The sequence below is a fragment of the Eulemur rufifrons genome, chromosome 8 (genome assembly GCF_041146395.1).
Source record: "Eulemur rufifrons isolate Redbay chromosome 8, OSU_ERuf_1, whole genome shotgun sequence".
Lineage (NCBI taxonomy): Eukaryota > Metazoa > Chordata > Mammalia > Primates > Lemuridae > Eulemur > Eulemur rufifrons.
In genome coordinates, this window is record NC_090990.1 from 45008054 (window position 1) to 45035572 (window position 27519).

Sequence of the window (27519 nt, forward strand, 5' to 3'; positions counted from 1 at the left end):
TTGGAAAAATCCATACCTGGTCCACGATGCCACAGATCAGGTTATATTGCCTGCACACCCTGTCTCAGGCACTGATACAAAAGAAGAAGTTAAGGGGCCCTAGAGCTTTCAAAATGGATGGAGGAGGGTCGGGCGTGGTGGCTCACGCCTGTGATCCTTGCACTCTGGGAGGCCGAGGCGGGTGGATTTCTCAAGGTCAGGAGTTCAAGATCAGCCTGAGCAAGAGTGAGACCCCGTCTCTACTAAAAATAGAAAGAAATTATCTGTCCAACTAAAATATATATATAAAAAAAAAATTAGCCAGGCATGGTGGTGCATGCCTGTAGTCCCAGCTACCCGGGAGGCTGAGGCAGTAGGATCCCTTAAGCCCAGAAGTTTGAGGTTGCTGTGAGCTAGGCTGACGCCAGGGTACTCACTCTAGCCTGGGCAACAAAGCGAGACTCTGTCTCAAAAAATAAATAAATAAATAAATAAATAAAATAGATGGAGGAGTAAGAGAGTTACAAAAGTGTGTGTAACAAAATCTTCATGTCATGCTTGCACAGGAAAAGGGCTCATATTTTACACTGTCCAACAAGCTTTAAAAGAAAAAAGAGATGTTTTATATGGCCAGGAAAATCAATTATAGATCATGTATTGTACAGGGTGTCTGGCTAATTGTGCTCAAACCCTATTTGGCCCTGGGTCCCATTGCATCTGTTAGGTCAGGATGAGTTCCCAGTAATTTTACATTTGTTCCTCTAGAAATAGGTGTGTACCTGCCCATCTAGAATCATGGACAATGTACAGCAAAACAGGGAAGAAATTTAGAGATAACTTCAACAAAGTCCTTCATTTTACACATGAAGAAAACTGAAACACATATTGTATTTTGATCAATTTCTGTTTGAGTCTCCTACTTGCGTGATCTTATTGGGGAAACAAAATGGAAGACAAGGCCCTGGAAGTTTGGGAAATTCAAGTTCAAGGCCTGATTGATTGGTTTTATTCTCTGAGTACCCCTTGGCCTGTTTTCTATAGATGCAACTTTCCAGTGGGTTACAAAAAAGTGCACATGCATGGGGCTCTCACTCCCATTCTTTCTTTCACCAGGCAAGAAGGACCAAAGCCTCCTCCCGCACATTAAATACCCAACCATTCTTCCAGATACGTTTTCTCTTGGCTCTCCCAGCCAGCATAGGGTGGCTCCAGCCAAACACACTGCCCCCTTCCTTTTCTCTATTTCCCATTCTCACAGTGCCAACTGCATTGGCTTTTTTCTGAACCTCAAGAAACAGGAAGATGTGCACCATGGCTTTATGGCATGTTGTGTTTAGGCTACTGAAATTACATAGGTCTAACCACCTTGCCATGGTTTGAGTGTTTGTCCCCTCTAAAGGGTATTTTGAAAGTTGGTTCCCAATGCTGCTGTGTTGGAAGGTGGGGCCTAATGAAAGGTGATTGGGTCAGGAGGGTCAAGCCCTCACAAATGGATTAATGTCATTACTGTGGTAGTGGCTTAGTTATTAAGGAAATGGGCTGCTATAAAGTGAGCCCAGGACCTCATGCTTTCTCTATTTGGTAGGTGTTTGTTTGCCCTTCTTTTTTTCTACCATATCATGACACACTACAAAAGCCCTTGCCAGAAACTGCCACCATGCCGTTGGACTTTCCAGCCTCCAGAACCCTCAGCAAATAAACTTTTCTGTATAATTTATCCAGTCTCAGGTATTGTGTTGTAGCAACAGAAAACAGACTAAGACACCACTTTAGGGAAAACAGAGATCCTTTTATAAGGGTTAGCCTTGCTTTCTAGGGAATTTGTTCGTTTTTCTTCATTGGCATTGTGTCAAAGCTCCATGGAGTATCAGTGTTACCTGACCTTCCCTTATTTGGGCATTGTCTCCCCTCAGCAGCCAGACCCAGATGGGTTGAGCAGGTATGTGACTTTTCTGATTCCCTGCTATAAAATACTCTCCCAGGGTCCACCAAAAGCTTACAATCTAGTTGTAATAAAAAAATCACACCTACAACATAGTTAAATTCAATGTGAAACAGAGAATCAATATCTGATGGAAGATTTAAGGTAAAGAGGCACTCTTAAGGATGGAAAATATTTCCACATTTGTCCCCCAAACCTGCTTCCCAGGTTGGTTAATTGGGGACACATTCTACTTGTTCCTGGATCTAAGGCCAAGGTAGTCTTTCCTTATGTCATCCATAGAAACTGCTTCAACAACACTTGATTTCTCTGTCAATAGGGAATAATACCTGCCTTGCTAACTTCTCAGAGAACCATTCTGAGTCATGAACAAAATAAAGTAAGCACAGTGTGACCAAATGAGACAGCTTTTAGGGCTCACCTCTGTGGCTGCTCCTAGGAACACTTTTAAATCCTATTGACTGTGTTGCACCAATTTGATTTGAGCTATCAACAGTCCTAAAGCAAATACATGTCTAACAATGGAAGCAGGATGGAGGCACATTACTGCTGTAACTTTTATGATGTGCTTTATGGTTTATAAATCACTTAAAGGCCACTATTTCCTTTGATTCTCACAAGAACTTTCTTTAGTGAAGGAATCATTATCCTCTTTTCATCGCCAGATGAAAAAGTAAATTGTTCACACATAAACGTTTTCCCAAGGCTAATTTGGAGGAGACAGCAGAGCTCAGATTTGGATATAGTTTCCTCTGAGTCCTATTCCTCTGATCTTTCCTCAGGGTCCAATTCATTTTTTCCACTCTCATCTGTGTAATCACCAGTAGCATCAGAACACATGCCATTTCTTCTTACTTTCCTTCACCCTTTCCTTCCCTGCAACGTCACACCCGAGGAACAGTGCAGAGGCGGTGTTTGACTGGGGAGACTGTCATGCCCATTCTGAACTTCAGGCTCAACTTCTCATTTTGGGGGGGCCTGAAGATAAATTTTTTCATGAGGGAAGTGAAGAAAATAAACAGCTCAGACTTGGCTAACTGTTCTCCAAGGCATGCCCGCTTTCCTGAAAGACAAAAATCAAAACATGAGTTATACTCCCAGGTGGCACTGGTGGGATTGGGATCTTCAACAACAACCTGTAAGTCCTGAGCTAAGGATGGGCTTTATGGGCAGCAGTGTAAGTCTGATAACCCCTTGGGTTCACCTAAAAACAGAAAGCAGAAGTCCAGAATCACAAAGTCAGATGCCTTCAGAGGTCCGGCAGGTGAGGTTGCGGGATGAAGGTTGTGGGATTATAGAACTGGAAGGCTGGGCTGACCTACAAAGTGAGTGTCTAGCCTAAGGGCTTTAAAAACTCACTTAACAAACAACGACCAATGCGGACAGGAAGCATGATAAAACTCTGTGTTAATGTTTTCCAATCCTTAAAAGGAAAGTGTCCAAAATATAATTCAGTAACTATCAGAGTAGGGTTTCTAACGTACACGTCATCTTTCCCCTATGCCATGTTCCCCTCCTTAATCATGGAGTCCTCATTGGCATGGATGACCCTCTATATTGGAACTGGCTCAGCCTCCCTCCTTGTATAGTCCTTCTGATACACGGTGGTCCTGCTCCCACACAAGCCATTGCTTCTGAAGTGGGGCCCGAGGCTGGGTCCGGCTCTCCACAGCTCACACCCAGCACTGCCCTGGTCCTGTCCCACTCCCTGTTATGTGTGGGTGAACTGGAGTCAGAAGGACAGAGGTCCAATTCTATTCCTCCCATGTTGTAGCCATGTGATTAGGGCAAATTAAGCAAAGTCTCTAGACGTTAGTGAAAATGTATATGTGTTTATGACGAGAAATTTATTTTATATGTTGTGAGGGCTACACAATGAATCCAGAAGGATCATATAATTTAACAATTTATACACAAAACAAAGTATTTTAAAATGTCAACTGGATAATAGTAAACATTACAGCTGAATAGTAGCTTATCATTAACTTCATCTGGTTAATTTTCAAAAAACAGAATAATACAATTTAAAGGATGACCTTTGGCTAGGTGTGGTGGCTCACTCCTGTAATCCCAGCACTTTGGGAGGCTGAGGTGGGAGGATTGCTTCAGGATAGGAGTTCAAGACCAGCCTGAGTAATATAGCGAGACCTTGTCTCTGCACAAAGTAGAATAAATTCGCTGGGCACAGTGGTGCATGCCTGCAGTCCCAGCTGATCGGGAGGCTGAGGCAGGAGCATCACTTGAGCCCAGGAATTCAAGGCTGCAATGAGCTATGGTCACTGCACTGCACTCCAGCCTGAGTGACCTAGTGAGACCCTGTCTCTAAAAAAATAAAAACAAAAAATAAAAGATAACCTTTAAATAAAACCATTAGTTCAGCAATGTTATTAAAATAGTTTTCTGCTCATTAGAGTTCTTTACTATGGTTCTTTTCATAATGTGCCCTTTATTTTGAAATAATTTCAAACATACAAAAAATTTGCAAAAATAATACATAGAACTTGTTTCTCCTGACTTACTTGATAGTAAGTGGCACTCATCCCAATTTATTTATTTACTCATTGATTTACATTAATATGGATTCATGGGGTTCTTATTTTCATTCAAATGGTTATAATTTGTTACTATCATTACCTGTTTTGATGCTCAATATATTCCAGATTTGGCCATTAGATGCCCATTCAAGCTGACATTTCCTACCTTTTTGGCACTACAATATATTCCAGGTATGTCTTATACATTCTCTTCCCCAGCTCTGAATTTAGCCATTTTTCCAAAAGTCTTGGTTCACTTTAGTGCATAATGACATGTGGAAAGCAACATGTGGGCATTAGGCATGCTCAGTGTACTCCAGATGTTGCCTCTTCTAGGCCGTCTCAGTGGAGAGAGCTGGGGAATATATGTGTGTATATAATGTGAGCATATATGCAAATGTGTGTATATATACCCATATTTACATCTATATTTCTATATCTATTGAAAATCTCAGTTCATATCAATTACCCCCAATACCAATCCAACACCACAGAGTTCATTCTACTTTCTCCCTTTCCCTATTTCTAACTTTCTCCCATAACTCCCATTATCCTCAATATAGTTAGTTATCGTGTCAGTATACCTTCCATGTAACTTATTTCCAATCACTGCTAAGGCCACCCTGTACAGACCCCTCCTCATCTTGCTTGTGCTCTGAAACCTGCTCTAAGCTACTGCTGTCGCCTCCTTAGGTGAATGTCCCCCTCCCCCTCAACCCTTGCCCCAGTCTGGGCTGAAGTACCTGACACCTGTGTCTACCACCATCTCTCCTGTGTGCATTTTTTAGGTTACTTCCTCCCTATGTAATGCATATACACTGCAAAAAGGGAAAACAAGCAGGAAAAATAGTCTAAAGAAGAAAATAAAAAATGTGTAATCCCAGAATCCAACAAAATTATTATAAACATTTACCACATTTCCTCATTGTCTTAGTAAGGATTTCCCCTGACACCATAATAGGCATTATTTCCTATAGTTAATTCTATTAATATATGCTGATTTTGCTACTTTGTATTTTTGCCATGTAGTTAAATATTCTTGTAAATTTATGAATGTCTGCATGCCTAAGATTTGTCCTTTGCCTGTAACAAGTTGTTGAGGAGATAAAATTAGATCATGCATGCAAAGATGCTTAATAAATGTAAATGTGCTTCATGATTATGTTGTTATTATATTACTGTGTGCCTGTGTTTCCCACCAGTGTCTAATTTATCTCTGTTCCCCTCATCTTTATCTCTTTACCCACCACAAATAGCACAATTAGCAACTTGTTTAAAATGATATCATATCAGCATATTGTAAATACCCAAGGTTCTCCTAGAAGAATCCACATATTATGATGAAACTGGAACCAGGAAGTCAGGAACGAGGGTTAAAGAACTAGCTCCATCAATGCCTACCTGTGTGACTGTGAGTGAACCATTCATTCTCACAGAGCTAAATTTTCACCTTTGTCAAATACATGAAATAGTTTGTCTTCTGTGTTACATGGCTGGGCAAGGATCCCAATAGGATAGCAGGTATGAATTTGCTTTTAAAAGAATGAAAACCAGGACTATTAGATTTCAAATCTTTGGCTTGGGGATACTTGGACCCTGTCTGTGGAACTCCCACTAACCGGCCATCACAAAGGCACCCTGTCAGTTGCCTCAGTAGTAAAATGAGAGAACTGAGCTAGGTTTCTGGCAAAGTTCTTTCCAACCCTATTTCCTGTGATCTAATGATGTTATTTGGAAAATGAGGAACTAGGCTTCTGCCTTTCATGAAGCTGCCTGTTGCTTTGATGGATGAAACAGGAAGAATTTAAATGAGGAAAAGTAAATAGAAAGATGCAGATTATACACATGTAGTAATTTCACACCTGGTCATCTTTCCCAGGAGAAGGGAGACTGTTGCCCACACCTCATTCTTTCAGGGAGGCTGTCTTTAGAAAGTGCTACACCAAGAGTGAGGAAAAAACCTGTGCGCCAGAGAGGAGGCTGTGGTGGAGAAACCAGACAGTTGTGTTGACATTTTGTTAACCCCTGGGATTCTTTAGTTTCCTATCCCTGTTCCATTTAACTGGTCCTCATTCCATCACAGTTTCTGCAGCACTCCCCAGGCAAACTGCTCAATTTCATTATCAGTCAGAAGGAGAGATGGTGAAAAGAAAACAGCTCCAATTTTCCCCTCTTTTTGGATCCACATCATTTGCAATGTGACATCATAGCTCTCGCCACAAAAAATGACAGCAGTTGCCCCTCCCCTTGAATTGGGAATGGCCTCATGACTTGCACTGGCCAACAGAATGCAGTGGATGTGATGTTGTGCCCGTTCCCCGTCTGGACCTTCCGAGCCCGTGTACTTCCATTCTGCCTCCTGAGATCTATCCGCCACCATGTGAACAAGCCAGGCTGGCTTGCGGAAGGATGAGAGAGAACATAAAATGTGCCCTGTTTTCCAAAATGAGAACATCCTACATCAGCCTACAGCAAGCTGACCTCCCAGCCTAGATCAGAGAGATCAAGAGAGCACAGCCAAGATCAGCAGAGCCACATATCTGACTTGTAGATTTGTGAGCGATAACACATGATTTTTGTTTTAAGCCACAGAGTTTTGGACTGTTTCTTACATAGCGATACATTTACGCATTGGCATTGGATGGTGCACATATGCGTCATTCAGGTTTTTGACTTGAGTCCGGATGAAGCACATGTGCGTCATTGAGATTTTCCCATACCTGTCTTAAACTAAATGTATAAAAGGCTATAAATGGTTCAATTCCTCTTCAGAAACATCATAACAGATGTTTCACAAATTATAATAATTAGATATGTTTGCAAATTTTGTTTCTTTTCGTGATTACTGACACTAGAACTGTGCATACATTAGAGTGATAAGATACAAATTCCACATTGGGTTTTGTTTTGTAATGTAATCAAAGACAGCAGATAAATCTGTTTATAGCAAAATGGGATATACCATTACACTTGATAAAATGACCCTACATCCAAAGGGCAAGAGTAACATCCTTGAGAATTTTCTTGGCCTCTACATTTGCTTGTGTTTCTCGCTAAGGAGTACTTTTTCGTGTTTCCATGTTTGAATGCAAGAATGTCTGTGCTGTGTGTGTTTGCTTGAATGTTTGAGAGGCAAATGATGAGTGATGACCCAAGTCAAAGGTCAGGGTGTGTGTGATGACTTGGGTGAACCTGTGCCTGTGTCTATGTGAGGGCATAGACAAAAGGCATTGCTTTTGAGAAACAGAGAGGTATGGTTGGTGTGAGTTAGTTGTTGGTCAGAGTTTGGGAATCATTCCCCCATACCTAAGGCAAGTGGGGCTCCAAATGCCCTGATGCCAATGTGTTAATTGGTACATATGGAATACATCAGTGAGTCTTAAAACGGACAGGCCTGTAAACGGAGAAGTAAGTTACATTCTAGGTGTACTGGAGGGAGCACTAGACTAACAGTACAAAAACTAGAGTCTTAGGTGATGTTCTGCCAGTTGATATTGGATAAGAAAGAACTCTATTTCCTTTTTAGTTTCCTTGTATTAAGAAAAGAAACACCAATCCATCTCCTGCCTAATTATTAACAATTGGGTTGTTGTAAAGATTATATGAGATAATTTGCTTGCAAATCAAGTCTCTAATTAAGAGGGTGTAACACAGTTCTCAGTAGGAAAGTACCAGTGAATCACTGTGTGTCAGGTTCTTTTTTTTACTACTATGGTTAATACAGAGGAGAGAATTTTTTTCAACAAGGGGTGGGAGGAAGGCACTATGAGGAAGAAGCTTCCATAATAGGAAGGAGAGGCATCCATTATCACTTAGCCTACAGGATCCTTCTTCCTTTCAAAGCCATGAACATGTTATGAGATTCCTCTCATCACAGGTGGAGCAAGCATTAGGCAAAGCATTTTTGTGGAATGCACAGAGGGTCACATTTCTAGCATTTCAGCATTTTATGGATGTGATGCAACAGAGGAATAAGAAAGAAATATAATAATTGAAATATACAGCTGAAACTTTGTGCTGTAACACAATAATTTGAAACTATTATAGACAGGAAGACTGGAAGGAATTCCTACATCTTATATGTACTAGGAGTGCCTTGTCCAATGTGAACAAACATGATATAGAACCAGATGAATAAGGATTCTGTTTATAATCAGAATCAGCCCAGACACCTAGGGCAGCACAGCACAGTGGGAAAACAGGGGCTTTGCAGTCACACCGACAGGAGTTCAAATTCTGTCTCTTCCCTTTCTGGGCCTTAGAGTCAACAGCAGCAAAATGATACTGTCTCAGAAATTCAACCCATATTTTAAGTGAATGTTAAGGAAACTATCATGCTCTCCACAGTGTGGGTTCTGTGCAGCATTTAGTTATTGTCAGTAGATAGTTAGGAAGAAAACAAGCTTTATTTCATGATAAATCTGGTTGCCACTGAGTCCTAACTCTGCCACATGAAATTTATTACTGATTTTCCATAGTTCGTTAAGCCTCAGTTTCCTTATTTGGACAGTGGTGATAGTAATTTGAACCTAGTAGGTTATACTGGAACAAATGCACCATGAGGGAAGTTTTGTTTTGTTTTCTGTTTCATTCATTCATTCTCACATCCTTAGGGCTGAATGCTTGACACATAATAGATGGTCAGTAAATATTTCTAAAACTAAGGAATAGGGAAATTGTTTGAAACAATCCATGCAACATATTAACTCAACACCTGGAATATACTAAAAATTTTTGTTATTGATTTTACAATGTTATGAGTTAAAAATATACTTTTGAAATTGGCTAGCTGAAAAACTGGAGAGAAAGAGTTTTCACTGCATCATGTTTGCTACCTTTCAGGTTGTCTAACATACAAATATATTAACTAGATTTTAAAATTTAAAAAAAATCCAAAGGAATTCTTCAGGTAGTTCTTATAGAGCAGAACCCAATCTAGTTAAGCCAGTGGTGATCAGAGACTGACTGATGCACACAGGGCGGATAAGTAACCCTGTTCCCCTGCCCCTCCCTCTCTCCTTATTATAGATCAGCTCTGTTTCTATGTGAATGGGCATCCCTTAAAATGAACATGGGAGATTTAAAAACTCAGTAAAGATGGCAGAAGTCCCCCTCTTTGTGAGTGACAGGTGGGGTCAGGGTCTCTGTCCCCACTGTGCTGGAGGACAGCACAAGGGAAGCCGACAGCTCCAGCAAAGGCAGGGAGGGCATGGGAAGGAAGGGCAGGCTGAGCACTGCCCAGCCAGGGGGTCCTGGTGCAGCCACCTTAGGGAGATGGAGTGGCCCTGGGCAGGGCCATCTGAAGACATTCCAGCAAAAGCAGGGACTGCAGGGAGAAGAGCAGGGGAGGCTGGGACAGGGACTCTGGACTCCCACAGGCCTGTCTATTATAACTCACCTATTGAGAAAGGCAGAAAGGCTTCCCTTTTCTTAAACTGTCCATTTTCCAGAAAATGCTCAGGATTGAACATGTCCGGGGTGGCCCATTCTGTGGGGTCCCTGTGCAGTGCAGTCAAATTGGTCAGGATCATAGTCCTCTAAAAAAGGTAGCAAAGACTCAGGCAGGGCTTTATCCTCCCAACACACCCACACAGAGGGCCAGTGGTCCTCAGGTTTCTGTGCCAGGGCCTGAGTCACCCTCCCCAACCTACCCACAGTCTCCTGAGCCCAACTCCCAGTACCCTCCTCCTTGCATGGAACAGGTTAGAAATTGGACTGGATTTTTCTGGTGTGAGTTTGAGCAGGAAGCTTGGCTACTTTTGAGTGTAGAATGCATCTTCCCTATAGGGACAGATCGGTGTGGGCCTTGGGAGGGGACGTGTATGCATGGATGGGAGAATAATGAAATAGCTGCTCAGACCACATTCTACCATGAACCAGCCATGAAGTGCTGTGGCAGCTCCACACAGGGAAAGGACGTGTCATTCACCTGTGTTTCTCCTATTCTCTTCCCTCCAACATCTGTATGCTGCCCCCACTCCCCATAGCAGGTCCAATAACAGCATCAGGTAGCCCAGTGAGAGGACCCCTCTCCAGCCAGGTGCATACTAGCAAAGCCAAGAAACCCTAGAGTGAGCCTTTCCCTCACTCTGCCTTCATCCAACTCATCAGTGAGACTGGTCCATTTTACTTTCAATTTTTCTTGGTTCTGTCACCTGTATTCCATGCCCACCACCACTGCCTTAGTCTAGGCTGCCACTTTCCTATAACAGCCTCCTAGATGTGCCCACTTTCCTCTTCCCCCTTTGAATCTGCTCCATGCCCTGAAAGCAGAGTGAGACTGGAGCATGATCTAGTGACATCACCCCACAGGCTCAGCCCTCACACTTGAGACCCTTCAGCACCTTCTCGTCACTCTCAGGGTGAAGCCCCTTCGCCTGCCCCTGTCTGGGCGCCTCTCAGCCCCTGCCTGTGCTCCCTCTATGGTGGTCTACTTTCAGCTTCTCAAACACATCACATGTCCTCTCATTTCAACGTCCTTTTAAATGCTGTTTGCCTCGCCAGGAAGGTTCTTCCTCCCCACTTGGTCTATGACCTAACTAACTCTTAATTATCCTTTAAGCCTTAGCTCAAACCTCACTTCCTTCTGGAAGCCTTCCCTGAGCACTCCTGCCAATCTGCACCTGTATAGAACCCAGTGAGTTTTTTCCTGCGGGCAGTTACCACGGTTGTCAGGATGCAGTTGCCTGATTATTTTGCTCAGGGTTCTTACTCCAGTCTTGAACATTTCAGGTGCCTAATGAATATTTGTTGAATTAATAAAGAGTAATAACTGCCATTTTGAACACTTTCTATACTAAGGACCTGGTTAAATGCTCTACATGCTTGATCTCATTTTACCTTGTGGATCCCATGAGGTAGGTTTAAACACATTTTACAGATGAAGATATTTAAGCTCTGAAATGTTACATGCCATGCCCAGAGTCCTGCAGTGGAAAGGGTGGAGCTATGACTTGAACTAGGTCAATTTGATGTCAAAGGCATGGCTCTAGTCTCTGTACATATAGTTAATTTGATTTTCTGTTCCCAGGATGGTTGCTAAAGCTGACGTTAAAAATCAGTGTTAGAAGAAGTCTGTTGAGCTGGGCTGATTCCCTGCAGTTAAATGGGTTGCTAGAAAAATGCAAACAGTACCTGGGGAATTTAGACCTCAGCCTTTACCTACAAGACGGTCAATCACTAAGGAAGTAGCAAAGGGATAGTAAGCAAGCAGTATCCAATGGGCAAGTTCTTCTGGTTCTACCTCTTGAGATCTTCCCTGGGTATGACATACTTGGAGGGACTTAGACAAAGTGGAGTTGAGCCATAGAGGCAGGCCAGGGTCATGACTAAGCAAGAGCAGAGCTGTAAAGGTTCAGTGTGGAGAGAGGACACCAGGGGGCACAGGAAAGCTGTCTGCAGAGATCATAAGAATGGCAGGTGGGGTGAGAGGATAGTCTCTTTTTGAGGACAGGGCATTTAACAAGGACCACTTGAGAACATTGCAGGGAGATGCCTTTAATTTCAAAGAAAAGCAACTCCTGTGGGGGGAGCATGGTGTAGTACAAAAAATCAGAATAGATCCCTAACTCTTGCTGCTTTGTAGATAAGAGATCTCACGCAAACTTAATTTATCCAAGCTTTGACTTCCCAATCCATAAAACAGGAAAAACAGAGTTATTCTGAGAACTGAGTAAGACATTTTGAAAGAGGCTAGATCCATGACACAGAATCAAGTGTTCACTCCTTTGTCTCCTTTCTAATACTTAATTCTACACACACTGGGATTGGCTTCCTTGTGAGGTAGGAAGTTCCCCAACATGAGGCTGTCAATGAAAAGTAGAACAATACCTGTGGGGATATTATGTTAGAAACACCAGCATAAATGTGATCTTGGCCCAGTTGGTGTCAAATGTCTTTTTACATTCTCATATTCTGTAACCCCAGGACTGGGAAGCAGAATTTTTCCCAAGTCTGGCCAGGACCCTAGTCCTGTGAGATGTTCTACCAAGGCAAAGGAAAGGCATCTGTGGCAAAGTCTGACCTAGAGCTGCTGCCTGATGAGCCCACAGAGACTCACAACTCACTTTAGCATAGTGAAAATGCTGAAAGCCCCACAGCAAAGGAAAGCCAGTCTTTGCCTAAACACATTTGGCCTGGAATCCTCCCTTCTCCACTTCACAAAATACCATTTAATATCTAGTTAAACTAACATTTTAAAGAGCATACATGGAGAAAAAACTAGTATTATAACCCCCATAATACAGATTTCTCCCCATTTATGTGACTCTTCAGGACAAGAATACATGTCAATTATGAAGTTCATATTTCCACCTTCTCAAAGAGGCACCTGAAGATCTGAGGCCAAGAGTGTCTACTTACCTTGGGCAGGTGGTACCCAGCCAAGGTGGTATCGACTGTCACTTCCCGGGGCACATTCAGGGGGATGATGTTGCCCATCCTCTGCACCTCATGGATCACGGCATTGGTGTAGGGCATGGACTCCCAGGCGGCCATGCTGGGCTGCTGCCCCTGGCCAAGCACTCTGTCAATCTCAGCGTGTACTTTTTCTGGAAAAGGAGAGGTTTGTTAAACTTTTATGCTTTCCTGTAAAGATGTAGGTATGGTCTCCACGATCTCATCTGTTGTATTTCAATGAATGAGCAGATTGCAAAGAAATAAAATGGTTCTTAATGGTTCAAAGGGCTTTTTTAGAAAATTGCCTATTCCATAACTCTCTTTGAGCCTGGCTCAGCTAAGGAATGCAATAACCAGGATCACTGTGCTCATAGAAGGATCTTGTCATTGTCTATTCAGGATGCTATAAAAGAAACCACGACCTGGGTGCCTTATAATCAACAGAAATTTATTTCTTACAGTTATGAAACCTAGGATGTACAAGATTAAGACACCAGCAGATTCAGTGCCTGGTGAAGCCCCACTTTCTGACATGTAAATGGCACCTACTCACTGCCTCCTCACATGGTGGAAAGGGAAGGCAGCTCCCTAGGATTTCTTTTATAAGGACATCAATGCATACATGAGCTAATCACCCCCCAAAGTTTCCCCCCTTCCGATATCATCACACTGGGAATTAGGCTAAAATATGAATTTGGGGGAAGGAGCACAAATACTCAGACCATAGCAGAAGTATAGACTGTAATTTCTCAAGGAGGTATATAAGAGTGGAAAGTGGGCCCTGGTGTATGACCAATGGGGTTGCAAACTCTTGCTCTACAACTTTACTGATGCAAGTAAGTTAAACACTTTGAACCTCAGTTTCCCCATCTGATGAGTGATGCTAAATCTCCCTTCATCTTAAGGATATTTTGGTATTCATGAACTGATTTAGGTGAGTACCCAACAAATGATGGAAACTGGTGGCTGTCCCCTAATATCTGTTTTTCACTTTTTCTAAAGATTTTAGCTGGATACCAGGTTGTGCAGCTAAAGTGTGCATTTCCCAGATTCCCTTGTGACTAAGTGTGACCATGACACTCAGTTCTGGCCAATAGAATGTAAGCAAAGTGATGATCAATCCTCAGAATAAGCCCTTGAATGAAGAGGATGTGTTTCCGCTTTTTCCCTTCATAGTGTGGAAAGGCAGGCCTAGTCGGAGCCAACTTAGAGACGGCCAACAAGGGCATCATTCTAGACACAACAGCAACAAGTGGGAAGGAGTTGAAATCCTAAGTGCTTTGCAAAATCCAGATTAGATTTTTTTTACCTGAGAGATAAATAAACTTCTATCATTTATTTTTACTGTTGATTATGTAAAAATTTTTCTTAATTAGGGTAAAATACACATAACATAAAATTTACCATCTTAGCAATTTTTAAGTGTACAGTTGAGTATGGTTAAGTATATTCACATTGTTGTGCAATTGCTCTCCAGAACTTTTTCATCTTGTAAAACTGAAACTTTGTATCCATTAAACAACTTCCCATTTCCTCGTCCCTCAGCCCCTAGCCAGCATCATTCTGCCATCTGTTCTATGAATTTCACTATTCTAGATAACTCATGTAAGTGGAATCATATAGCTTTTTGTTTTTGTAATCAGCATTCTTAACTTAGCACAATGTACTCAAGGGTTATCCATGTTGTAGCATGTGTCAGAATTTCCTTCCTTTTTAAGGCTGAATAATATTCCCTTGCATGTATGTTCTGCATTTTGTTTACCCATTCCTCATCAGTGAACACCAGGTTGCTTCTTCCTCTTCGCTATTGTGAATAATATTGCTGTGAACATGAGTGTAAACTTCTGTCATTTTAATCCATTGTTATTTTGGAGCCTCTATTCCATAAGCCAAATGTATACCCTAACCCAGTAGCTTTCAAACTTTTAAAAAAATGTAACCCCCACAGTACGAAAGGCACGTTACATCATGACTCAGGATGCATATACATAAATATACGTACATATAAAGCACCCATTTATTAATCTATACATGAAGGAAATAAAGTTCCATGAACAAACTTACCCTTATTACATGGCAAACAATCCAATCTTTTCTACATGTATCTTAGAGAAAAAAGTTGGTCTTGATCAATTAAATTGATTTTATACCTCATTAATAAATGTTACTCACAATGTGAAAAACTGTATCATTACTATTCTCATCCCCCATGTGCTCAAACTGCTCTGGAACCTGGAGGAAGAGAAATGATGGGAATAGTCACTGTTCTTGAGTGGACACAGTCTGTGGGGAAACTATAGAAATAATGTGGGACAAGCCCAATAATGGAGGTAAACTGAGTCATTTCTAGAGGAAGAATGCTCATAATTTCCCAGGGCAACAGAGAAACATCTTAGCGAGGAGTATTTGAGCAGATGCTTCAAGAAGAGATACAAGTTTACTATGTAGAGAAATTGGGAAGCACATTCTTCAGCAGGTATCCAGACAGAGAGGCATAAACAAGGACAGTGCAAAGGAAATGACACATAATGCAGTCATTACATGAGGGGTAGAGACTGGTCAGGCAGAAAGGGGCACATCAGTGGGATGATATACCCGGCTCAGGACTTTGGACATTATCCAGAGGAAATGGAAAGGCAATACCTAAAAGAAGGGAAGGGCAGCACTAGATTTTCACATGAGAATGGAACTCTTTGCCTGGAACTTTCCAGGATATTGCTTCACTTCTCTGCTTTTCCCCTTGGCTCTGATCTACCCGAGGACAGGGATTCTCTCTTGTATTTGTATTTCTTGGACCCATCACAGCCCTGAAAGACAATCTGAAGAATAAGCCCATTCCCAACCCCCACCCCTCATGACAATTCTACCACGGCTTGCATTGTATGATGTTCTCTTCTGGCCCCAACATTGGGCAGAGTGTCCCAGGAGGCATTACTGTGTCCTGGGTGGGGCACACACACTGATACACCCACCTTGGATTTCTGGTTAGAAGGCCAGGTAAAGGAGACCCCAGCGCAGGGTTGTAGAAGTTGTCTCAGTTCCGGCAAAGAAGAGGTCCAGAGAGTGCTCACGATGAGATTCTCTTCATGGAAACTTGAAGTAGCCTTGCCTGCATTCTAGGAAGGACAATATTTAATGTTATAGGTTCATTTATTCATAGGATTCCTGGTTACCATAACATGCGGGGGTTTCATCCTCAGAGGGAGATTGGAAAGAAAGGTCCTGAGAAGAAACAACTCTCCCTTTGGCCTCCTGAGGAGGCAGGGGCTTATTACAGCAATATCATTAGCATCATCCTGCCCCAAGTGCTAGAAGCTTTTTGGATGTATGAAAATGAAAGAAAACCATTTTATTATGCCTGTCATTTGGGAGAAGTTATTAGTGCAGTGGAAGGAGAATGGGATGTGAACAAGGCAGATTTGTCTTCCAATATCAGCCATTTCACTTAGCAGCTGGAGGACCTAGGACAAGTTAATTAATCTCTCTGTACTTTGGTTTCGTATTTTATAAAATGGAAATAACCACACACACCTCTTAAGATGACATTGTGGGAATTACGTGAGATGCGAGGGCACATAGCAAATACCCAGCAAATATTTGTACTGGAAACAGAAAGAACAAACAGAATTCCTCTTATAAACAATTCTCCTGTCTCCTCATTAATCTTTTCCTTTCCAGTTTGGGCCACTCTGACTCTATAACCATTTCTCATGATACCCTATCATCTTTACTACGTTCCTCTGGAAGCTTCCATTTGTCCAACATTGCTGTTAATATTCATGATCTCATACTTGCCCACCATCAAGGAAGAAAATGCTCCTTATCAGGGGAGAAGATAATTCTTCTATTGATTTTATGTCAATAGGTGAAAAAAGAGGTCAAGAAATCCATCTTTCTGCCTGCTCCATGAAGAGGACCCAATAATAGATGTATAAAGATTATGGCACTGACGCAGTGATGTATATCAGTCAGAGAGGCCACTGAGGAAAAGGGAATGTGTCCAGTTTGGTACCCCCCACCGTGGCACTGGCCTATAATGTTGGAAAGTGGATGCTATCAGGAGAAGGGGGAAGGCAAAGCCCCACTCAGGCCCCGAGGTTAAACTGTGGCATCCAGCTCAGCTTTCCTTGTGTTCTGCAGTGGGGGATGAGAGAAGGGGTAGATCACTGGGCCCAGGCCCAACTAATGATAAAACAGAGCTTTCTGGCTCAAGTGCTGTTTTCCCCATTGTGAATAGCCCCTCCGATATGGGTAGAGGAGAGACGATGGAGGATGAAAGGCAGTATTGGACATTCTCATTAACCCCTACCTTTACTTCCATTGCCTCCTTAGTCCTGAGTTAATGCTACCCTACAATATCTGAAATATTGCGCTGGGTTTGACTCCCCTGTGGTAGGCTGAAAAATGGCCCACAAACACATCCATCCACATCCTAATACCTGGAACCTGGATATTATCTTATATGGCAAAAGAGACTTTGCAGATGGGATTAAGTTAAAAATCCTGAGATGGGAAAGTTATACTGAATTATCGCAGTGGGCCCAATGTAAACAGAAGAGTCTTTATAAGAGAGAGGCAAGAGGATCAAAGCCAGAGAGAGAAGACATAAGGATGGAAACAGAGATCAGAGGCAGAGAGGAGACTATGCTGCTGGCTTTGAAGATGGAGGATGGGGCCACAAGCCAAGGTATATAGGCAGCCTCTAGAACCCAGAAAAATCACAAAAACAGATTTTTCTCTGGAGCCTCCAAAAGGAGCTAGCCCAGTCAACACCTTGACTTTAGTTCCATGAAACTGATCTCAGACTTCTGACATCCAGAACGGCAAGAGAATAAATTTGTGCCCTTTCAAGTGACCAAGTTTGTGGAAATTTGATAAAGCAGCAATAGAAAACTAGCATAGCCCTATTTGCTCTTTAAGAACAAAACACAGGAAAAAATCTTGGTTTCCTCACCTTGGCCATTTCCTTGAGGTAAGCATCGATAAAGTCTCTTGTTTCATCAGGATTCCAGTCTCTCTTGTGTTTTTCAATCATATGAGAAACAAACAATTTCAGTTTTTCCCAGTTTTTGATGACAGTTTGATGGGATCCAGGAAGGAATTTCATTATCCATGGAAACATATTGTAGAGCTAACTGAGAAAAAGAAAACAATTATGGAGACAACGTGGTGCCACTTTTCCACCTTTCAACAGAATAGATGCCAACTTCCCTTTCCATGTCTTTCCTATGCTCATGCTGAAACTTTGCTCAGCTGTGACTACTTTTTTCTCTCTCACTGCTCTAGCAAAGCACTTAAGCTCTCTGTCCAAAATATATCCAGCCTCAGTGCACTCCTGGCCACCCCAACAGCTTGCCATCGGGTGCAAAGCACCACCATTCTTTCCCTGGATGCTGTAAGAAGAGCTTTCCACAGTTTTATGATCCCATTGCCAACCCCATGCCCAGCCCATCTTCCCCAGAGCTGCCAGAGGGATCCTTTAGCAGTTTAACCATGTCATTTTCCTCCTTGGCTCTCAGTCCTTGGGGCTTTCTACCACACGGGGACCAAGTCACATGTCACTTCTCTGGCCTGTATGCCCCACTGTGCTGGGTCCTGGAGACTCGCTGCCTCCTTCCTAACCTTGCTCTCTACTGTCCAGCAGTGACCTCTGGGATCACAGCAAGGATGCTCCTGTGTGAGAACTTTGCAGTTGCTGTTCCTTGTGCCTGGAAAGCTCTTCCTCTGAAGTCCACATATCCCCAGCCCCTTACTTCATTAGGGCTCTGCTCTATGTCACCTCCTTGGAGCTGTCTGATTGATGATCCTATAAGTTGCTGCACCTTTGTCACCCTCCATCTATTCTCTTGTCCTGTTTCTCTTTATGGCAATTATCACTAATAAGTGTGCACATGTGTGTGTGTGTGTGTGCGTTTGTCTCCGCCACCGTATTGTATCTCCATGTGGATAAGAGTGCATAGTTTTCATTGAAATAAAGTGGGTGTTGAATAAACCATCTCTAATATTTGGTTGAAAAGTGAGAGTATCACATAATGGAAAAATGCCTAGAGTTAAAATGGGACAGACATGGTATGACTATTAGTTCTGCTCCTATCTGGCTATAATAGTTGCTAACACTAATAATATTAATAGTAATATATTTTGTACTTTGTTGATCCCTAGTTTAACTAGCTGCCAGTGGGGCTCCAGCATGGTTCTGGGGACTGAATGACATGAGATACACAGAGCACTCAGCACACGGCTGGTGGGCCACTCTCTGTACGTGCCTGCACACTCCATGCCAGCTTGCACACACTGTGTTGCCTCATTTCATCTTTATACAGTTGTTAGGAAAATTAATGGAGATAGAGTATGTGTAGTTGTCTGTTAAAGAGACTGGAATGTTTTGAGACTCCAAGAAAGGCTTATTTTTCCTACCCTGCTGGCCCTGTGTTCTCTTCCCTGAGACATGGACTCAGGAGTCAGCTGGGCATCCACTAACCTCTCACGACCTCCTAGCCTCTATCTTAATAGGAAGGAAGGAAATAGGATTGCAGAACTCGAGACTACCATGACCAGTAATGGAAACAAGGAATTCAAAATAACTTTGACAGTAATAACAGCTCATATTCATCATGCCCTTTTCACGTGTCAGGAGTCGTGCTCACTGCTTTACCAGTTTTGGAGTGATGTGTCCATAAAGCTCCCAGGTAAGATGCTTATCAGGAATAAATAAAAATAAATCTACTTCTAGATACACCATAGGGAAACTAGTAATCAGTAAAGAGAGTTAGGACTTAAATGCAGCCACAGAGAAAGGAAAACAATATTTTTGAAGGAATAACAAATTCACTTGTATCTGACTTTCCATGGCACCAGTGGGAACTGAGAGGATAGTGGAATAACATTGGCAACATGCAAGGAGGAAAAAAAAACAGTCAAAATAAAAAAATTTCCAATTAGAGCAAAATAAAGATATTATTGAATAATTGAAATTGAAAAATTTGCCACCAACTTACCCTCACTAAAAGAAATTCAAGAGGAGGAGGCTGTAAAATAAATGGGATGATGAAAAAAACAAACTGGCAAATATGGGATAAATATAAGCAACCATTCACTGCCTCAAACAGAATAATCATGAATACTTTTCAATTAAAAGAAGAACAAACTAAAACATATGACATGAGTAACCTAAATCATTGATCATCCATTCTGTGGAAGGATAAAGATAACAATTGTTGAAGTTACGGGTTTAATTATGAATATTAAAATTTTAATGTAAAGACTAAAATAATAGAAGGTTCATCTTCTGAAAGAACACAGGCAAAAGTAAAATGAGAAGAACATTCTCTCATCATAAGTCAAAAAAGGAGAAAAGAACAGATAGATAGAAATCACAAAATGATTAGAAATTCGTTTTAATTTGGTAATAATTTTGATTAAAAGAAAAGGAACTAAATGGTCCAAAAAAAAAAGACAAAGATTTTCAGATTGGATATGAATATTACATCTAGCTTTCTGCTGTTTAAAATGGAAGCATCTAAAATATAAGGGCCTAGGAATGTAAAAAGTAGGATAGAAGAGTAGTAACCAGACACTAAAGAAAGGAAAGACAATTACCTTTATTCATATCAGACCAAACAGTCTTTAGGGAAGAAAATATTAATAGACATAAAGAGCATTACTAAATAGCTACAAAAGTTTCAATTACTAGGAAGAAATAATGATTTAAAATGTATGTATCTACCAACATAGCTGTAAAGAATATAAAGTAAAAATTGACAGAAATATAATGAGAATGAGAAAAATCCACCATCTTAGTATGAAATTTTAGCACACTAGCCAGCACAATTAAGCAAGAAAGAGGAATTTATGTATAAGGATTGGAAAGGAAGAAATAAAACTACCTTTATTTGCATATACATAATTGCCTATGTAGTCATCCAAAGATTAATTATAATACTGTTAATAATTTACCAAAGTTGATCCCTACAAAATCAATAACCATAAGTCAACTGCAAAGAGGGAGAAAAATAGAGTGTCACCAATTTGAATCCTGCAAAGAAATAATGCATGTAGGCAATGATCATGAATAATTTTTCTAACCATTAGATAAAAGGTGGAAGGGGAATGATATATTAGATAGATCAGACAACATAGGTAAATAGACGTATGTCATGTAAAATTTTGAACATTACATGAACAATAGAAATGTTTTATGCACATGGTAAATATTTGGTAAAAATTTAATATTATTCAAAACAGTAGAGTCAACGGATTGGTTCCAAATAAGTTTGTAATAAATCATATTTAAAAGGATATATTATAGCTGCAACTTCTCCCCAATCTACGCCCGCCAAGAAAAAAACTAAAAGCAAAGACCCATCTGTACCTGCCATAAGCCCCAAAGTCCTTTACCAAGATATAGAAAGAGAACTGCCTTACCTGGCAAGATATTGAAACAATCATATATGTGACCTCATCCAGTAACCTCAGCAGCTCCTGAAACTGACCGTCCTGGTACTCAAATTGCTTCCCAAAGGTGATGGAGCAAATGATGTTGGAAACTGCCTTGTTGATTTTGAAGTGAGGGTCAAAAGGCTGTCCTGGATGGGGAAGCAGGACAAGATGGGTTTGTTCCTAGTTCCTACTGAGAGTCTACTCTCTGTGACATAGGGCATACCTAGTACTGAACCATTCATGAGGCCTGGCCACACCACCTTTCACTGGGCCTGACACACAGCAAGTACTCAGTCAATGCCACAGTCAAACTGATGAGCAGGACTTAAATTCAGTCATGTGCTTTTTGCCAATCTTCATGCATTTAATTCTAGAACTCTTTCAGGGCAGGGTGATGGTTCGTTGTTCACTGTTCTATGCTCAGTACTTAGCTTGGTGCTGTGTTGAGCCTAAGAAATATTGATTTATAGACATACCCCATATATTTTTATAGACAGTAATGATTTCAGAAGTCTTGCAAGGCTTTGCCCTAAAGGAAAATGTAAACATGTTAGTTTACATATCAAAAGCTGCCTCGACTCAGGAGGGCCTCTCAATGGTCAATAGCAGCTGCTTTCCAAGGCAACGATGCTGCAATCTGGGCCTATGGCTCTCACCTGTTTTGAAAGACAAAGCAGGTCTTGTCTAGAGCCAGGGGATGCTGGAAGTGATCAACAAAGACAGGCCACCAGAGATGAGAGCTGATCATAAGATATGCCACCCCAGCCAGGCCCAGAAGGAACCATGTGGTTAAAGTAAACAGCATAAGAGACAGCTCATGATGGACTTCTAAAATCTCTGTTCTAATACGCAATACCAGAGCCATGATGTCTCTGTTTTTGCTAAAGTAATAGCCTTATCATAAAACTTAGAAGTTTGCCCTAAGAAGATTTTATAACTCATTGTTCACCTAGATAGAGTTAGTTGAAGCATCTGTAGTAGCCTTTTAGAAGACTTTGACCCTAAACCAAACCACCTATTATTATGTAAATCCCATTACCCTTGGCAATCAAAAACCTGTACCTGTGCTATAAGTATCTGTGTAAAACTTCAGTCTGGGTTGCATTTTCCACGGGAAGAGATGTAACCTTCCGGGCACCCTGCTATGTCTATCTTCATAAATCTTTACTTTATAAACTATATCTTTGGCTCTGTGTATTATTTTTATTTCTGTTTCCTACTATTTTCTCATCCTTTGCAATGACCCCTGTCTGAGGTACCCGAACTTTTGCGGGGAGCATAGCTAACTCCCTGCAGTGCTGGGCACAGAACAAGCACTTAGGCACTGCATAAATATCTGCCCAGTGAATGAATAGGCCACAATCTCCTACATCTGTGCAATGAAATGCTCACTGTTCTCCTCTTTGATTGCCTCAATGAGGTGGCAGGCCTCCTCCTGAATGCGTTCCTCTAAGCTCTTCTTTCCCAGACCAAAGTTCCTTAGTGCTGTCAGGGTGAACCTTCTTTGCTCCTTCCACAACTGGTCATTGGAAATGATCAATCCTGGGAAAAAGAAAGTCAATATTATGGTGTTCTGGTTCGATAATGTGAACATCCAGAAAATGGTGTGAAGATGTGTATCAGAGGGAAGGAGAAAGGTATTAATGCACTTGAATCCTGTTAAGAGAAATCACACCAAAGCAGTGGGCATAACTGACTGCTGGGGATGTAAGGCACTTTAGTAAATATTCTTATGCATCTCATCTGCAATTCAGTACTCAGAGAACTTCTGTGGGGTAGATACAATTATTAACACCACCACCCCATTTTACTAATGAGAAACCTGAGAAACAAAGGATAAAAGTAAATGTCACAAGATCACACAGTACACAGCTAAAGAAGTGTTCAAATCCAGGTCTTCCTGATTCTAAAGCCCATGCTCTGATTATTAGCCACATAAGTAAAGTTAAGTTCTCATGTCATGCCAAATGCTAGGAATGCACTTACAGATAAGATAAAGTCCACATACTTGAGGAAGCCAATAAAGGTTTCATAGGAGAGTTCTTACCTAATGGATGGTAAAAGATGAAAGGATAACTCAAGAAAACAAGGAGGAGTGAATATTCCATGCACAGAAAAACACCACAAGCAAAGGGAAAGAAAATTGTCTTGGTGTGTTCAACAGACCATCAGCTGTCCACACACAGGTGAGGCCCTACTCCTTCCCTTTCTTCACTTCCAGAGCAACCTGCACTCCTTTCACACTTGACCTTGGCCTCCATCACTAACGAAATGGCCCTCCTTGCTGTCATGTCCAGGGATATTTTTGACCTCATCTTACTTGATCTTCCAGCAGCATTAGACACTTCTTTCTGGAAACACTCCCTTCTAGTGGTGCTGAGGATACCACGCTCTCCAAATATTCTTTCTAATTCTCTTCCAGTCAATTCCCATATTTTTTTGCTGGTTCATGTACTTCTATTAAATCTTGAAATGGTGGAGTTCTTCAAAATGAGTCTAAAGACTCTTCTCTTCTCATATTATGTTCCATTTCTGGAAAATCTTATGACTCTCTAAAACTTTAAATAGCATCTATAGATAGTGATCATCTATTGCTGTCCCTGAGCTCTGGATCCATATATATTAATACAACAACTGCCTGACTTTGCTGACCTAAAGGCATTTCAAACTCAGCATATCCAGGCTTGAACTCATGATATCTCCATACAACTCCCTACTCATGCCCAACCAAAGAAAACACCTTGTCCTTTTCTGAGTTTTCCTTCTTTCTATCATCGACCCATTTGGGTGTCACCTCCATACCTCATTCTCCCTGCATCTAGGTCATCATGTGTTACTAGGTTCACCTCCTGGATGTCTTGAATCCATGTGTCTTCACTGCCACTACCCTGGTCTAACCTACTATCATTTCCTAGTATCCCCTAGGTCCAAGCTACCACCATCTATAGCCCACAAGCCTACACTAGTCTCTTGTTCTTTTTTGTCCATTCTCTAAATGACAGTCTAAATGAGTCTTAAAAATGTACAGCGTAAATATGATCATTTCCTTCTCTACTTAAAACCATTCAAGAACTTCTATTGTTATTAGGATAAAAACCGACATCCTTAATAAGCACTTGCATGAACTATCCCCAGCCAGGTGCAGCAGATATGTTTTCATTTAATTATCTCCTTTTAATCCCTCTCATTGCCACATTGGCCATTTTTCAATTCCTCAAGTTCACTGTCTTCTGTACACTTCATGAACTTTTATATTCTTTTCCCACTGCTTGATTTTTTCTTTATTACATTAAATTAGCTTTTCCTGAATCCCAGGACTACCTTAGATACCCCTCATAAGTGTATCCTGCATTTATCTTCATACACTGTTGGCTTTAGATTATTACAGTGAATAGAAGTTACATAAGGACGTAGATTGTACCTGTTGTACTCATTGTTATATCACTCCTGCCCAGCACTGTGCTTCACATGGCAGATAGTACAGTGAATGGATGTAGAATTAATTGATTAATATTTCAAAGAGGAATTAGGAAGAACCTCAAAATGGTGCTTGAGATTTCATTTCCATTTTTAAATGCTTAAGTTTCTTTAATGATAATCTTAAGTATTCACACTGATCTGTTCTAACATAGACCAGAAGGCTGGAGATCCCTGGTCAGCACGGCCTTCGTGAGAGACCATAAGAAGCTAGAGACAGAAAGCAGCGGCAGAAGGAAGCAGATCCACATCCATTTTCCTAAAGGAAAGAGGCTCAGAATGGAACAGCAGAGAGACCACATTGCCTCTTCCTCTGCCATAATGGGGTGATGTAGTCACGTCATTATAAAAGCATCTGCTGTGACTTTGTTCAGGGCATGTGGCTTCTCCCAAATCTCTAGTATGGCTGACCCTGTGAAGTGCCCTGAGCAGGTGACTGCAATGAGGAAATGTGGGCATCCAGCTTTCGTTAAGGACAGGATGTTTATAATGGGGCCGGTTTCTGGGGATTGTTGGAAAATTGTGGTCACACAGGCACCTCTAACAGACCATAAGAATATAAAACACACACCTTCAACTGACCAAGAAACTTACCATTTCCCTTAATAACATGTTCTTGGAGAGGAAGAATGGGGAGGTTCATAAAGTGTTGGTCCATGTGGATGAAGGCTTCTTTGATCAAGGGCAGCCCAGTAATAACAACTGAAGACACGTTTCCAAACTCCAGGCCAATAAGGTTCCCATATTTCTTCACGAACTGAAAAACAGTTAAGTAGTCACAGCTGAATATGCACACAGCTGAGTGTTCACAAATGGATGTTGTGTGTGTGTAGCTGGAGGGGCTCACATTGAGAGGAACGTGCATGCATGCGCAACTTGGTCTGATGGGAATGTTTTTGTTTCCTTTTCTCCTCTTCTCAACAAGGCTCAGAGTCAATTCACTTCAGGATGTACAAGGTTCCTTATAAACATCCATTCATATATTCACCCAGCATGAATTGAGTGAGCATTCACGTGTCCCTAGAGCAAGGCATTAGGGTGTAACTGTAATAATATAAACAAGGTCTCAAACCTCAAACATCCTAGAATCTAGCGAAGAGAGAATTCAGCACATCTGAACCACGACTGAAGGGTGAGATATGTTTAGGGGAAGTCTGTGTGGCAAGCAGGAACTTCTTAGTAAATCATAATATCTGTTTAACCAAAGAGAACAACCCCTTCTTACACTGGCCATGGAATATAGAAACAAATGCTCGACAACAGAAGGTGCCTTGCAGGGTGGACCAGGCATGGAGAGAGCTCCCTAGCGCTGGAGTGACCTGAGAATCTCGGCTCTGCATTTCAGTTGCTGTGGGCTCTGGGGAAGTTGCTTCACTTTCTGGGCCTCAGCTCCCCATCTATAAAAGGGAGAAAGTTATTCCTGTCTCAGAGGGTTCTGTGAGGAAGAATGAAAGCAGCCGTGTGAAAGGCACTTTGTTTTCTGGTCCAGGCACACAGCCACTCAGCAAGTGTCCAAGGAATAAACAAGCTTTGTGTGCAAAGGGCTGTGGATGTGCACTCATGGTGGCAGAAAGAACAAGAGCTCACGGACCTGTGGGGAGACGGCACTCGAGTCACAGAAAGCCACATTCCCTCATGTTTTATCTCATTAATCCCACAATCACCCTACAGTAGTAATGATTTTCCTCATCTTTCAGAAAATGAAAAGTCAGAGCTGAAGTAACGCAGCCAAGGTGGCAAAGCTTTTGATGGGGCAGGGAATTTGCCAGGTATCATGTAAGATTTGAAGACAAAGACGTGACCGTGAAATGGCTCCAGGAACTTAGAGTTTAGTGAGAGTGAGAGAGTGAACGTGAGAATGAGTGGAGAGTGAGAGAGTTGGGTGGGGGAGGCGGGAGGGAGGCAGAATCGGAGCCTGTGGGTGTGTTTATGACTATGCCCACGTGTGCAGGGATGTGCAAACACCAGTCTGAGGACAGTGTACAGTCACTGATCAAAGTCCTTCCTAGCTAATCACGAAAGTGGCCTCTGTAGACCCCACCATGACCTTTTATTTGCCTGTGTTGAGTGTAGCTGTGGACAAGGTATCAAACAAAAGGGCTCTGAGTCCTCCAGGTGTCTGTGACTCCCTCCCTGATCCTGGTCTCCTTGCGATGACACTCCAACATGCCACTCTTACAGGCCTGGGCCTACATGGCCCCATCAGAGCAAATACAACGGATTCAGTGCCATCCCAGCACTCTCCTCCCACACTAAAGACCAGGCCTGAACTCAGCCCTGCCATCACTCTTTTGTCCCAGTGTTCTCCATCGGTCTTTGTTCATCTCCAGCACAGCACGTCCTGCCTCACGAGAGCCAAGGTTCAGTCTCAAGTCAGTCTGAGTCTAGAGCACATGTCATTGCGTGTAAGAAAAAGCAGTAATAGGTCCATACACATAAAGCAGATTTTGTATTTTAACTTGCTGAATTCCTGGGTGAAGTTCTTATGCCTTACAAGAAGAATTTCTTGATTAATTTAGAGTATTCAATAAAGTTGTTTTGGGAAGAGCTGAAAAATCTCAGGTTAAGTTAAATGACTCCTAGCTGGCAATGTCTGCAATCTAGTATCTCAACTGATACTTGCGAGAGAATCAGAACTACATTAATCCTTAGTGAAATAAAATTCTTCACAGTTCAATCTCTGCCAGCTCTCTGACCATGTATATTTCTATTTCAACAAAACTAGATCAAAAACTTTTACGTTTTTATCAA

The 27519-nt window shown here is 41.7% G+C and overlaps 1 pseudogene; it reads right to left on the bottom strand.

Annotated features, from left to right (window-relative positions):
- Positions 1-2479: 2479 nt before the first annotated feature.
- The window catches only part of LOC138389562 (cytochrome P450 2J2-like), a 32180-nt pseudogene continuing 7140 nt past the window's right edge, over positions 2480-27519 (bottom strand).